The sequence below is a fragment of the Narcine bancroftii genome, chromosome 8 (genome assembly GCF_036971445.1).
Source record: "Narcine bancroftii isolate sNarBan1 chromosome 8, sNarBan1.hap1, whole genome shotgun sequence".
NCBI lineage: Eukaryota > Metazoa > Chordata > Chondrichthyes > Torpediniformes > Narcinidae > Narcine > Narcine bancroftii.
Window position 1 is genome coordinate 151,972,619 of NC_091476.1, and position 12,603 is coordinate 151,985,221.

Consider the following 12,603-nt stretch of genomic DNA (forward strand, 5'->3'; position numbering starts at 1 on the left):
TACAGACATATCCAGTTTCTGCTTCCCTGCTCTCCTCTTCCTCCTCCCCCCTTCCAGCTCTCCTCCCTCCCTCACCTAGCCAGCCCGCCTTCCCTTGATCGCTGCTGTCCCCTCCCTCCCTTCTCTGCCTATCACCACCTGCTTTTGCGACCACACTCCCATCCCCCCCCCCCAAACTCTTTTGTTCAGTCACCTGTCTACATTTTTCCCTGAAGGGCTCAAGCCCGAAACATCGGTTATGTATTTTTACATTTGAAATATTAAGGAAGCTGCTTGATGAGCTGAATTTCTCCATCATTGTGTCCTTACTACTGCCAAAACCTTTACTTAAATGTGCTGTGGCCCCCAGGAGGAATTGTAGGGCCCCCATTGAGAATGGCTCTAGATTATTTGCTCCTGTGCTGAGGTGATTGCCACTCTATAAGCCATAGTGGTTAATGCTAAAATCAATCTCAGCACCCTAAAGTAGATAATTTAACTTTGTGAGCATTCATTCAGAATTATGATCACTGTACAATGCCTGTGTGCTCGATGGAACTGTAGCTCAGCAGCTTGTTCTTTTGTTTACTAACTCCGTAGGTTCTAAATTGCACCCTCATGCTTTGATGTGCTGGCTGACACACTTAGCTCAGTGCTAAAGTAACCTTAGATGTGGCACTTTTTTTTAGGTGGGGCAGTAGATTAAGTTCTCATCTGCTTTTTTTTGCAGAATGCAGATTTGCTAAGAGTGTATAGAGAATGATGCAAGGTTCCTTGTCACCGTTTATCCCCAGCATCAAAGGACTCTCTGATTTATTGGCTGTTCCCAGGGGCACACACAGAGCCAGGCACCCAGAACTGCTGGAAGACTATCAAGGGGGTGAAAAAGCATACTTTGGTCTATCCAAAACCTGCTGGTTTCAGCACATGGAGATGTCGATGTGGGAATATTGCCAATTGGCACCTTCCAGACTGCAGGAACATGTGCGGGTGAGGTACAACTAATGCAAGGATGCTGTTGTGGGGTGGGGGGGAAAAGGACTACAGACATTGAGGAGCTGAGACCAAGGAGAAGCCCTTCAAACAACAAGGTGCCACAGTGGTGGTAATGGTTTTCCTTTGTAACTCATTTATTGTGAGTAAAGTCTATTTTTGATTAAAAATATTGCTTTCTCAAATTGATGCAAAAGATGCTACAACACAGGATATGAGAAGAAGGGGTACTTTCCCACACCCTGACAAACAAAGTTAGTATTTATGGTGGTTGGTGCCATTTTGCAATTAATATACTTCAAATGGAGCTTGGGTACCCTTCAGTCTTGAAAGATATAAAGCAAGTCATTTGGGTGTGTGTCTGTATGTCTGTTTTTCTGTGTGGCAGAACCCGTTAAGAAAAAGAATTCTCATCGGTGAACTCTCACTGACTCTCCTCACACAACCTCCTTCCAGCCTCTCTCTGTCTTCCGCCCCCCCCCCCACCCCCCCAACCCTCTTCATCTTTTTTCAATTACTGGCACTTACTGAGTCAGCTCACACATGAAGTGACCTCCTCCGTGGAGTAACGTAACTGTAATATCACATGGAGCCTCCCCATGCGATGGGTTACGTGAAAACAGCTGTGTAGTGAGACAACACACAACTGATTCTGGCAGTGCAACAAACCAGCTGCAGTTGGGCTGATCATTCTTGTTGGAAGTTACCCAAAGAAGAATTTTGTTCTGTGAAGAACTTGGTGCAGATAATTTATCAACATTATTCCGGAATCTTTCATGAATTAACAAATGGGGATCCAGTTCAACAACATGGCCCAGCAAACAGAGAATATTAACACAAAGCCTGTGTCTATTTCCAAAATAAGGAACACACAAGGGCCTGTGATTAGTTGTTAGAAACAGATGAACTTTGAAAAGCCTAATAACCTTCAGAAGAAAAAATAAAAATTAGGAAGGGTCTGAAGGTGTCAACAGAGATGAGCAGAATCCCAGTGGAACACTGGTAAAAAGGTTTGAGTGGTCATAGGCATCAACAACTAGCATTAATATAGTGCCTTCAATGTGCGATCATTTTGCAAGAATTCTTAACAGGAACATGAGGAAACATGATCTGAGACCAACTCACAAACATCAGGGCTGTGGTTATAGACAGCATGAGGAAGTTGGTTTTAAGGACATTTTGGAGAAGGCGTGAGGGGGCTGAGTAGGAAATTTCAGTTTGGTGCTTCGGGAGCCATAGGTACAGCTGCCATCAGTGGGGTAAGGGAAGTCAGCCTCTATCCTAACCCCCCCCCCCCCCACCTCATAATGCCAATCTTAACTTCTTCCCCTCTAGGGACTTCAAATGTCAGCCCCCTCTATCCCAGTGCAGGGACTTCAAATGTCAACCCCCCCTATCCTGGTGCAGGGACTTCAAATGTCAGCGTACACCTTTTGCTTCCACAGATGTTGCGAAACCTGCTGTGTATCACTAGGGTCCTATTGTTGAATTAATTTTTTTAATTAGTCATCGGACTGATTTTTTTTCTCTCTCCCACCTGCCATCCCGAGACTTGCTCAGCAAGTAGTGATGGGCTGTTCCATACCCAGTCAAATTTCATGTCATTTCTCCCCACCCACCCAACCCCTACTCCCATTCTAATCTACATCAGCATTACTGTGAAGAGATTTGAGGTTGGACAGGACTTCAAACCAATACCAAAACCCCTAAACCTCCAGCCACATTTCCTCTAACATTCATTGCAACCTCTTCCAGCACTACAGGTTTTCCATATTTCTTTAGTCCTCTTAATCCCAGGGTTTTGGTTTCACCTATTTCAGAAGATCTGGGTACTCTTCCAATTCTGTGTCTCACAACTTTAATTGAAAGGGTGTCCTTAAATTGGAAAGGGTGCAGAAGAGATTCACCAGGATGTTACTGGAGGGCCCAAGGGAGGCACTGGATAGGCTGAGAGGCTGGGTCTTTATTCTTAGGAGGCTGAAGGGTATCGTGAGAGGCATGTATAAAATGAATGCTTACCGTCTTTTTTGCTGGGGTAGACGATTCTGGAACCAGAGTGCATAGGTTTAATGTGAGAGTAGAGGGATCTGAGGGGAAACTTTTTCCATTCAGAGGGAAGTTCTGAAATGAGGGGAACTTTGAAGTGTGAACAATGATAATGATCTAAAACAATTTGGACCGATATATGAATAGGAAGATAATAGAACATGGCCCAAATACAAGCTAATGGGGTTTTCCCTGAACCCCATCTTGGTCAGCATGGATACATAGAGCTCCATGACTCAAGAATCCACTCTGCCCCAGCTCTCAGTTCTGCAATTCCCTTATTCATCCTTGCTAGTTCAATGTCCCCTCCTCCTTTAAAATTCTCCTTGAAACCTTCTGCTCTAACTCAGCCTTTGGTCTGCCACCCTAATTAGTTGGTGTCATATGTTATTTGATGCTGCTTTATAGAAACATCTTTGAGCATTTTGTGGTGTTCAAACCAACGTACATGTCCAAACTCTTACCTCATGTGCACAGCACCCTTTGTTTAATAAGTGGCATATTGCAGCTGGACAATTTGTAGGGAGAATGGGTCAACTTATCTTCCTCTCAAATATCAACACCAATTGCACAGCTGTATGGGAATTTGATTTGGTGTAAACTCTTCGCTATAGATATTTAGCTGATTTCTAACATCGAATCCACGCTGCTGAAGATCCAACTGCGCTGGGTAGGTCATGTCTCCAGAATGGAGGACCATCGCCTTCCCAAGATCGTGTTATATGGCGAGCTCTCCACTGGCCACCGAGACAGAGGTGAACCAAAAAAGAGGTACAAGGACTGCCTAAAGAAATCTCTTGGTGCCTGCCACATTGACCACCGCCAGTGGGCCGATATCGCCTCAAACCGTGCATCTTGGCGCCTCACAGTTCGGCGGGCAGCAACCTCCTTTGAAGAAGACTGCAGAGCCCACCTCACTGACAAAAGACAAAGGAGGAAAAACCCAACACCCAACCCCAACCAACCAATTTTTCCTTGCAACCGCAGCAACCGTGTCTACCTGTCCCGCATCGGACTTGTCAGCCACAAAAAAAACCTGCAGTGACAGCAATGAGCTCTCTGATCCCTTCTCCATTAACAATGGCGTGAAGCAAGGCTGCGTTCTCGCACCAACCCTCTTTTCAATCTTCTTCAGCATGATGCTGAAACAAGTCATGAAAGACCTCAACAATGAAGATGCTGTTTACATCCGGTACCGCACGGATGGCAGTCTCTTCAATCTGAGGCGCCTGCAAGCTCACACCAAGACACAAGAGAAACTTGTCCGTGAACTACTCTTTGCAGACGATGCCGCTTTAGTTGCCCATTCAGAGCCAGCTCTTCAGCGCTTGACGTCCTGTTTTGCGGAAACTGCCAAAATGTTTGGCCTGGAAGTTAGCCATCAGCCCCTCCACATCTCCATCGGGCACACAAAACTCAAAACGATCAACCAGTTTACCTATCTCGGCTGCACCATTTCATCGGATGCAAGGATCGACAACGAGATAGACAACAGATTCGCCAAGGCAAATAGCGCCTTTGGAAGACTACACAGAAGAGTCTGGAAAAACAACCAACTGAAAAACCTCACAAAGATTAGCGTATACAGAGCCGTTGTCATACCCACTCTCCTGTTCGGCTCCAAATCATGGGTCCTCTACCGGCATCACCTACAGCTCCTAGAACGCTTCCACCAGCATTGTCTCCGCTCCACCCTCAACATTCATTGGAGTGACTTCATCTCCAACATCGAAGTTCTCGAGATGGCAGAGGCCGACAGCATCGAATCCACGCTGGTGAAGATCAAACTGCGTTGGGTAGGTCACATCTCCAGAATGGAGGACCATCGCCTTCCCAAGATCGTGTTATATGGCAAATTCTCCACTGGCCACCAAGACAGAGGTGCACCAAAGAAGAGGTACAAGGACTGCCTAAAGAAATCTCTTGGTGCCTGCCACATTGACCACCGCCAGTGGGCCGATATCGCCTCAAAACGTGCATCTTGGCACCTCATAGTTCGGCGGGCAGCAACCTCCTTGAAGAAGACCGCAGAGCCCACCTCACTGATAAAAGACAAAGGAGGAAAAACCCAACACCCAACCCCAACCAACCAATTTTCCCTTGCAACCGCTGCAACCGTGTCTGCCTGTCCCGCATCGGACTTGTCAGCCACAAATGAGCCTGCAGCTGATGTGGACATACCCCTCCATAAATCTTCATCCACGAAGCCAAGCCAAAGAACAGAATAAATCAGCAACTCCCCTTTCCTTTGCTTTTACCCCTGTGGTAAATTAGGCTCCAGACTTTGAGGTTTGGACAACTGCTATCAAGCAGCATAGGTTCTGAAAACTCAGAGGGGTTGGGCTTGATTGGATTACATCCTCTTCCTGCTTTACCCATTTTTTTCCCCTGATCTCCTGAAGGGGTGGGCTGCCATTCAGACAGTAGGCGAGACTGTCATCTCTGGTTATGCAGTTTCTCACAGATTTCATCTCATGACCTCATTCTCTTGGGCTCTTCCCACTCTCACCATTGGCCACACAATACATCCATCCTTCTGCTATACTGCCTTTCCCATGGGCATTTGTTAAGCAAATAGAGTAACATCCCCAGTATCTGGTACCTATGGGGATTGGTAGATGCCAGATAAGTGAATTTTTCAGTTGTTTGAGATCACATGTTGTGTGATTGCTGAACTAACAGCTGGGGTCACCAATTTTAAACTTTTTATATTTATACAATTTTTAAAAAAATTCTGCATAACAGAGGTTTTACGATCGATCCTTTAAGGGATCATTCTCAAACCAAGCCAAGATTTTCAAGTGCATATAAAAGATCTTCTGGCATATTTCTGAAGATCTGGGTAGTTTTCTCCAGTATCTTTACCAGCAGTCCTCAACCAACATCACGAGAAGATCTGAACATTAATCATTGGATATTTTGCAGGTAAACCATGAATTTCATTGGTTATATCAACTTCAACAATTCAAAAGTAATTTCTCATAGAGCATTTGCCAGATCTTAGAAGGTGCAAATTAATTGTAAGAAATTCTGAAAGAACACAAGGATAGGAAATTAAAATTTGAATAATTTCCAATGTAAGTCAGTGAGACCATTGTTTAATGACATATAGTGTTAAAGCAGTGAGTCTTGTTCCTGAGATGTCAGATGAATTAAATTCATAAACGTGACCTTACCTGGAAATTCTCAAACTGCCTGAGTAGGTGAAGGACTTGCTATTTTGTGAAATAAACCAGCAGGACACAGCCACCTTTAACTAAATGAATAAAGAAACTGCATTTATATTGCAACTTTCCCAAGTCCCATATTCTTCACTCATTTAATTATGTTCAGATTTAATGTCAGAGTACATACATGACCTCATGTACAACGCCGAGATTCAAAAATTAACTGCACGCAGTGTGAACAAGTAAACAATCAAAAGAACTGTAAACAGATAACAAATGCAAACAACCTGGCTATGCAATATAGGGACAGCAAAGAAAATTAATGAAGTGCAGACGTAAGAGTCCTTAAATGAGTCCCAGATTGAGTTTGTTGTTGAGGAGTCTGATGGTGAAGGGGAAGCAGCTGGTCCTGAACCTGGTGGCATGAGTCTTGTGGCATCTATACCTCTTTCCTGATGACAGCAGTGAGAACAGAGCATGCTGGGTAGTGTGGGTTTTTGATGATTGCTGCTACCCTCTGACGGCAGTGTTCCCTGTACATGTTCTCAAAAGTGGGGACAGTTTTGATTGTAATGTCCTGCGTTGCATCCACTACCTTTTGGAGGGCTTTATGCTCAGGGGCATTGGTGTTCCCATAACGGACCACGATGCAGTCGGTCAGCAGACTTTCCACCATACATATGTATACATTTGCCAGGATTTCTGATGACATACCAAACCTCCGCAAAATCCTGACGAAGTTGAGGCTCTGACGGACTTCCTTCACAATGCCTTGGAGTGTTGGGTCCAGGAAATATCCTCCGAGATAGTGACTCCCAAGAACCTAAATGTGCTCATCCTCTCCACCTCTGATCCCCCAATGATCACTGGAGTGTACACCTCTGGTTGGAGATGTAGCCATATTGTCTTCTTCTTTGGCTTGGCTTCGCGGACGAAGATTTATGGAGGGGGTAAAAAGTCCACGTCATATTGTAATGCAAAAAGAACAGCCAAATTGTGCATAACCCATCCCAAACAAACAGCAATGACATAATTGGCCAGATAATCTATATTATTTTTGAAATGATTGTTATACATTATGCACTAAGTTATCAGAAAGAATTCCTCCAAATAACATCTAAAGATCTTTTATTTTATTTTGGCACCTGCCTACATTTGAAGGCTCAGGCCCATAAAATTGATTATGTTTTTTTATGAAGTGCACTGTTTGACCTGCCGAGTTTCTCCAGCATTGTGTTTTTACTAAGGATCTTTGTCTACTTGAGCAGGTTGACAGAACCTCTTTATACTAAGTTTCTTCTGAAGATGGTCACCTCTGTGCCTAATTCGGATGTAATTTTGCTCTGTTTAAATGGTATAAACATGAACTTCTCTGGTTTCTGTTTGCTTTTGCCCCCCTGCCATGACCCCTTCAGCTAAACCTTCCCCCCTCCCACCAATTCTCACTTTTCCTCTCTCCTGTCCTTTTATACATATCCAATTAACACCTTTTGTTTATTAGTCTGCACTCTTCCCCTTGCCTACTCTTCCCTTTACCCAGACTTTTAACTTAGGCCCCTGTCTGGTTTTTTTCCTTACCCCTTGAAGAAGGGCTCAGGACTAAAACATCATTCGTGTAGCTTTACCTCCTATGGTCGTTGTGGTCCTCCAGCATTTTTGTGCTTTTACTACAATCACAGCATCCGCAGACTTTCCTGACTGGACGCAACTTAAACCCATGAACTTTAAGTGAGAAGTTTCTTTAGTTTTCCACTTGCGCTGAATCACTTTGACGGGAAGGTTGTATGGTTTGCAAGGGTTTAAACACTTCTACACTATTTCACCAGAACTCACTTCAGCAAAATAATAGACAGACTAAGATATAATACCATGATAACATTCAATGATATATGATGCAATATGCAAAAAGGACGATACAAGATACACCTGCATTTTGGGTAAATAAACATTTGGCATATAAAGTGAAATGTGAACTGGTATATGAAATGTAATATGTAGAAGGGAAGGGAAGACAAAAAGAAAGGGGAGGAGAGTGGAATGGAGTTGGACTGAGAATGGATAGATTCATCAAGTCTGTTACTTGTTGTGGGACCAAACTTCTGAACATGGAGCTTAATTGAGGTCAAAGAATCATTGCAACACAGCTCATCAAAGTTTGGTCTCCTTAACAAATTCTGACAGCACAAATTCATCCTCAGGCACCACGAGGAAGAAATACAGCAGTTAATATGAAGCAATCTGTCATAGAGAGCAGTTAACATAAGACAACCATTCATGAATCAGATTTAAATCACTTATTTAAGCAAGAAGTAAAAGTTTTTTTCTTGAAATGATGAGAGATTGCAAAATTCGGTACTTCCCCTGGCAGCTTTTTCCATATTTCCACCGTCCTCTGTAAAGGACAAAACTTTGTGTTTTATATTCTTAGTTAATTTCATGCCTATCTCCTTTTTTTTGAAAACTTTATTTAAAATTTTATAACATGAATACAATAGAGAATTACATTTAAAGAAAAATTTTAAAAAATTTAAATAGTATTATTACAATATTACATCAGAAAACTACACAAAATAACCCCCCCCCCCGTTAAATGTAACACAATATTGGTAATCTAACTTAAAATTAGTCCAGCCCTCCCCTCCCAAAATAAAGAGTGAAGAGTTAATAAAATTAACATTATATATGGAAAAAAAATACCCACTTACAAAAAAAGAGATAAAACTTAACCTATAAAAAATTCTAACAAAAAAAATTTATCAATACTAAAATATCACGTTTAAACATATATTTAAATCAATAGATAAAGGAAATCTGATAATCCTCTAAACCTAAATCAATTAATGATTGCACGTTCCCTAATAAAAATATATCGGGACCTAATACAAGATGGATATTATATAAACTGTTAAAAATAGATTAAATACCTTTCCAAAATTGTTACAATCGATCACAAAGCCAAACGGTATGCAAAAAAGTATTGGCCGTCTGATCACATCGAAAACAAGAATCCAACTTACTAAGACCAAATTTTTTTAATTTCTCCGGTGTTAAATATAACTGATGAATAAAATTATAATTAATCATCGCTAGTCTAGCGTTAATTAATTTCCGAATACTATTCTGACAAATTTCCATCCAAGCTTCTTCAGCTATTTTATGTCCTAAATCTTTTTCCCATTTCAACTTATCTTTATCCCAGTCTTTTTTACTATCAATTTCTTGTAAAATACAATACAAATCAGATATATATCCCTTTTTTGGTATTGAAAGTACATATTCTTCAAAACTAGATTCAGGTAATAAAATCATATGTCGACCACATAACTGTTTTACAAAAGATCTTAATTGATAATATTCAAATATAAAATTTCCACTAATACCATATTTCCTTTGTAATTCGTCAAAGGAACAATAACAACCCTCAGAAAAACAATCAGATAAATTTTTTATTCCCTTCTTTTCCCATTGTTTCAAAGTGGCATTGGAGACCGTAAAAGGAACAAGTTGATTATTATATAATGGCAATCTTCCAGAATATATATTTTTAAGTCCCAATTTTTTAAGTTTACTTGTCCATAAATTCAATAAATGTTTCAATATTGGCACGTCGTAAGTTCGTAGTAAATTTTTATTCCATCGAAACAAAAACTCATGAGGAAATTTTTCTAAAATAACCGCCATTTCTATCTTTGACCAACTAGGTGGGTCGCCCATATTCATTAATGCACTAAGAAATTTAAATTGAGCTGCTTCGTAATAATGCTGAAAATTCGGTAATCTTAAACCTCCAAATTGAAAATCCCACATCAATTTTCTCATTGCTACTCTTGGAAATTTTCCCTTCCATAAGAATTCTCTAATCGCTTTATATAAGTCCTTAAAAGAACTTTTTAAAAAAAAATAAGGAATTGATTGAAACAGATATTGTATTCTAGGAAAAATATTCATTTTTATGGTATTAATCCTCCCTAGTAAACCCAAAGGTAGATCCCTCCACCTAATCAAATCTAATTTAATCCTTTTTATTAAAGGAAGATAATTAATTGAGTATAATTCTTGAAATTTCATATTAACATTAATTCCTAAATATTTAATTTGTGTAGTCCACTTCAAATTTGTAATATTTTTATACACTTTACAAATTGGCAAAATTTCACTTTTAGCCCAATTTACTTTATAACCAGATAATTGGCCATAAATTTCTAAACATTCTTGAATTGCAGGTAAAGTAGTATCCGGATCCACCAAATATAATAAAACATCATCAGCAAATAAATTAATCTTGTATTCCTCATTCAGAACTCTCATACCTTTAACATTTTCATTTTGGCGTATTAATTGTGCCAAAGGTTCAATAACTATACAAATAAAGCAGGTGACAACGGACATCCTTGTCTAGTAGATCTTGTCAAACTAAAAGATTCTGAAATTTGGCCATTAACAGCAATTCTAGCCTTTGGGCTATTATATAAAGCCTTTATCAATCCAATAAATGAAGAACCAAAACTAAATTTCTCAAGTACTTTGAACAGAAACTTCCATTCCACTCTATCAAAAGCCTTTTCTGCATCCAATGAAACCACTATTGGATAATTCAACTGAAATTTAGATTTATTTATCAAGGTTATTAATCGTAAAATATTATCTGACGCATACCTATTTTTTATAAATCCTGTTTGATCACCATGTATAATTTTAGGCAGATATTGAGCTAATCTATTAGCCATAATTTTAGCTACAATTTTATAATCTACATTTAACAATGATATTGGTCTATAAGAAGAAACCTGTAAAGGGTCTTTATCTTTTTTTGGTATAACCGTAATTATTGCATTAGAACAAGACTCAGGCAATTGAAAAGTATTATAAGTTTGTTGTAATACATCCTTATAAATAGAAGATACATCAGCATAAAAAACTTTATAAAACTCTATAGAAAACCCATCTTCACCAGGTGCCTTTCCATTCGGCATATCTCTTATTGCCATTTCTATTTCATCGTCTGTAAAAGGTTTATCTAACTCTTGTCTATCTTCTTGATTCAATTGTGGCAAGTTAATATTTTTCAAGAAAGAATCTATTGTGTCTCCAGTTACATCTTTACATTCTGAAGTATACAATTGTTTATAGAAATTACAAAATTCCTCATTAATCTCCTTTTGATTAAAAGTAATACCTGATTTCTTTCTAATCGCTGGTACAATCCTAAATAATTGTTCCTTTTTTAATTGCCATGACAAAACTTTATGAGCTTTCTCACCCCATTCATAAAACTTATGCTTAGTTCAATTCATTAAATATTCAAACCGATATGTTTGTAATTCATTATATTTAAATTTTTAATTAGTTAACTGATTCTTTTGCGTTTCGGTAGCATGTTTTTGAAATTCTTTTTCAGTAGCAGTTATACTTTTCTCTAAGTCTTCAATCTCTTTAATTCTCTCCTTCTTTACTTTAGAGGCATAACTGATAATTTGGCCTCACAAAAAAGCTTTCATTGCATGCCATAAAACAAAATGACTAGAAACAGAATTACAGTTAATACCAATAAAAATTTCAATTTGCTGTTTTAAAAAACTAATAAATTCTGGTTTTTGCAATAGGATAGTATTAAATCTCCATCTTGAAGCTTTCTGAACATCTTGTGAACTCAAATATTCTAATAATAGTAATGAATGATCCGAAAGCAATCTAGCCTTATACTCCACAGATGTAACCCTATCCTGCAAATGTGCTGATATTAAAAAAATAATCAATTCTAGAAAAAGAATTATGTCACGAGGAATAAAAAGAAAAATCTTTCTCTATAGGATTAACTCTTTGCCAAATATCAATTAAATTCAAATCTGCCATCATATTAGTTACTTGAATTGCCATCTTAGACTTCTTAATTACTCTTAGGTACTTATCCAATAAAGGCTCCAATACAACATTCAAATCTCCCCCATTCATCACATTAGAGTTCAATTGTCCAAGTAATAAAGACATATCCACAACAAAAACTGTATCTTCAACATTAGGAGCATAAGCATCAAGCAAAGTCCATGCCTCATTAAAGATTGTACAATTTAATTTTAATAATCTTCCACCATTTTTCTCTTCGTTCTGTTACTGGAATGGTAGATTCTTATGTACCAAAATTGCCACACCTTTTGCCTTAGAATTAAACGAAGAATGAAAAACTTGCCCAACCCATTCACATTTGAGTTTCAAATGTTCCTTATCTGTTAAATGAGTTTCCTGTAAAAAAGCATCATCAACTTTTAATTTTTTTAAATAAGCAAGAACCTTCTTACGCTTAATAGGATTATTTAAACCCTGAACATTAAGAGAAGCAAACTTCAATTTAGACATTTCTTACACTCAATAAAACACAACAACAAAAAACAAACAAAAAAAGGAAAAAGAGAAAAAAAAT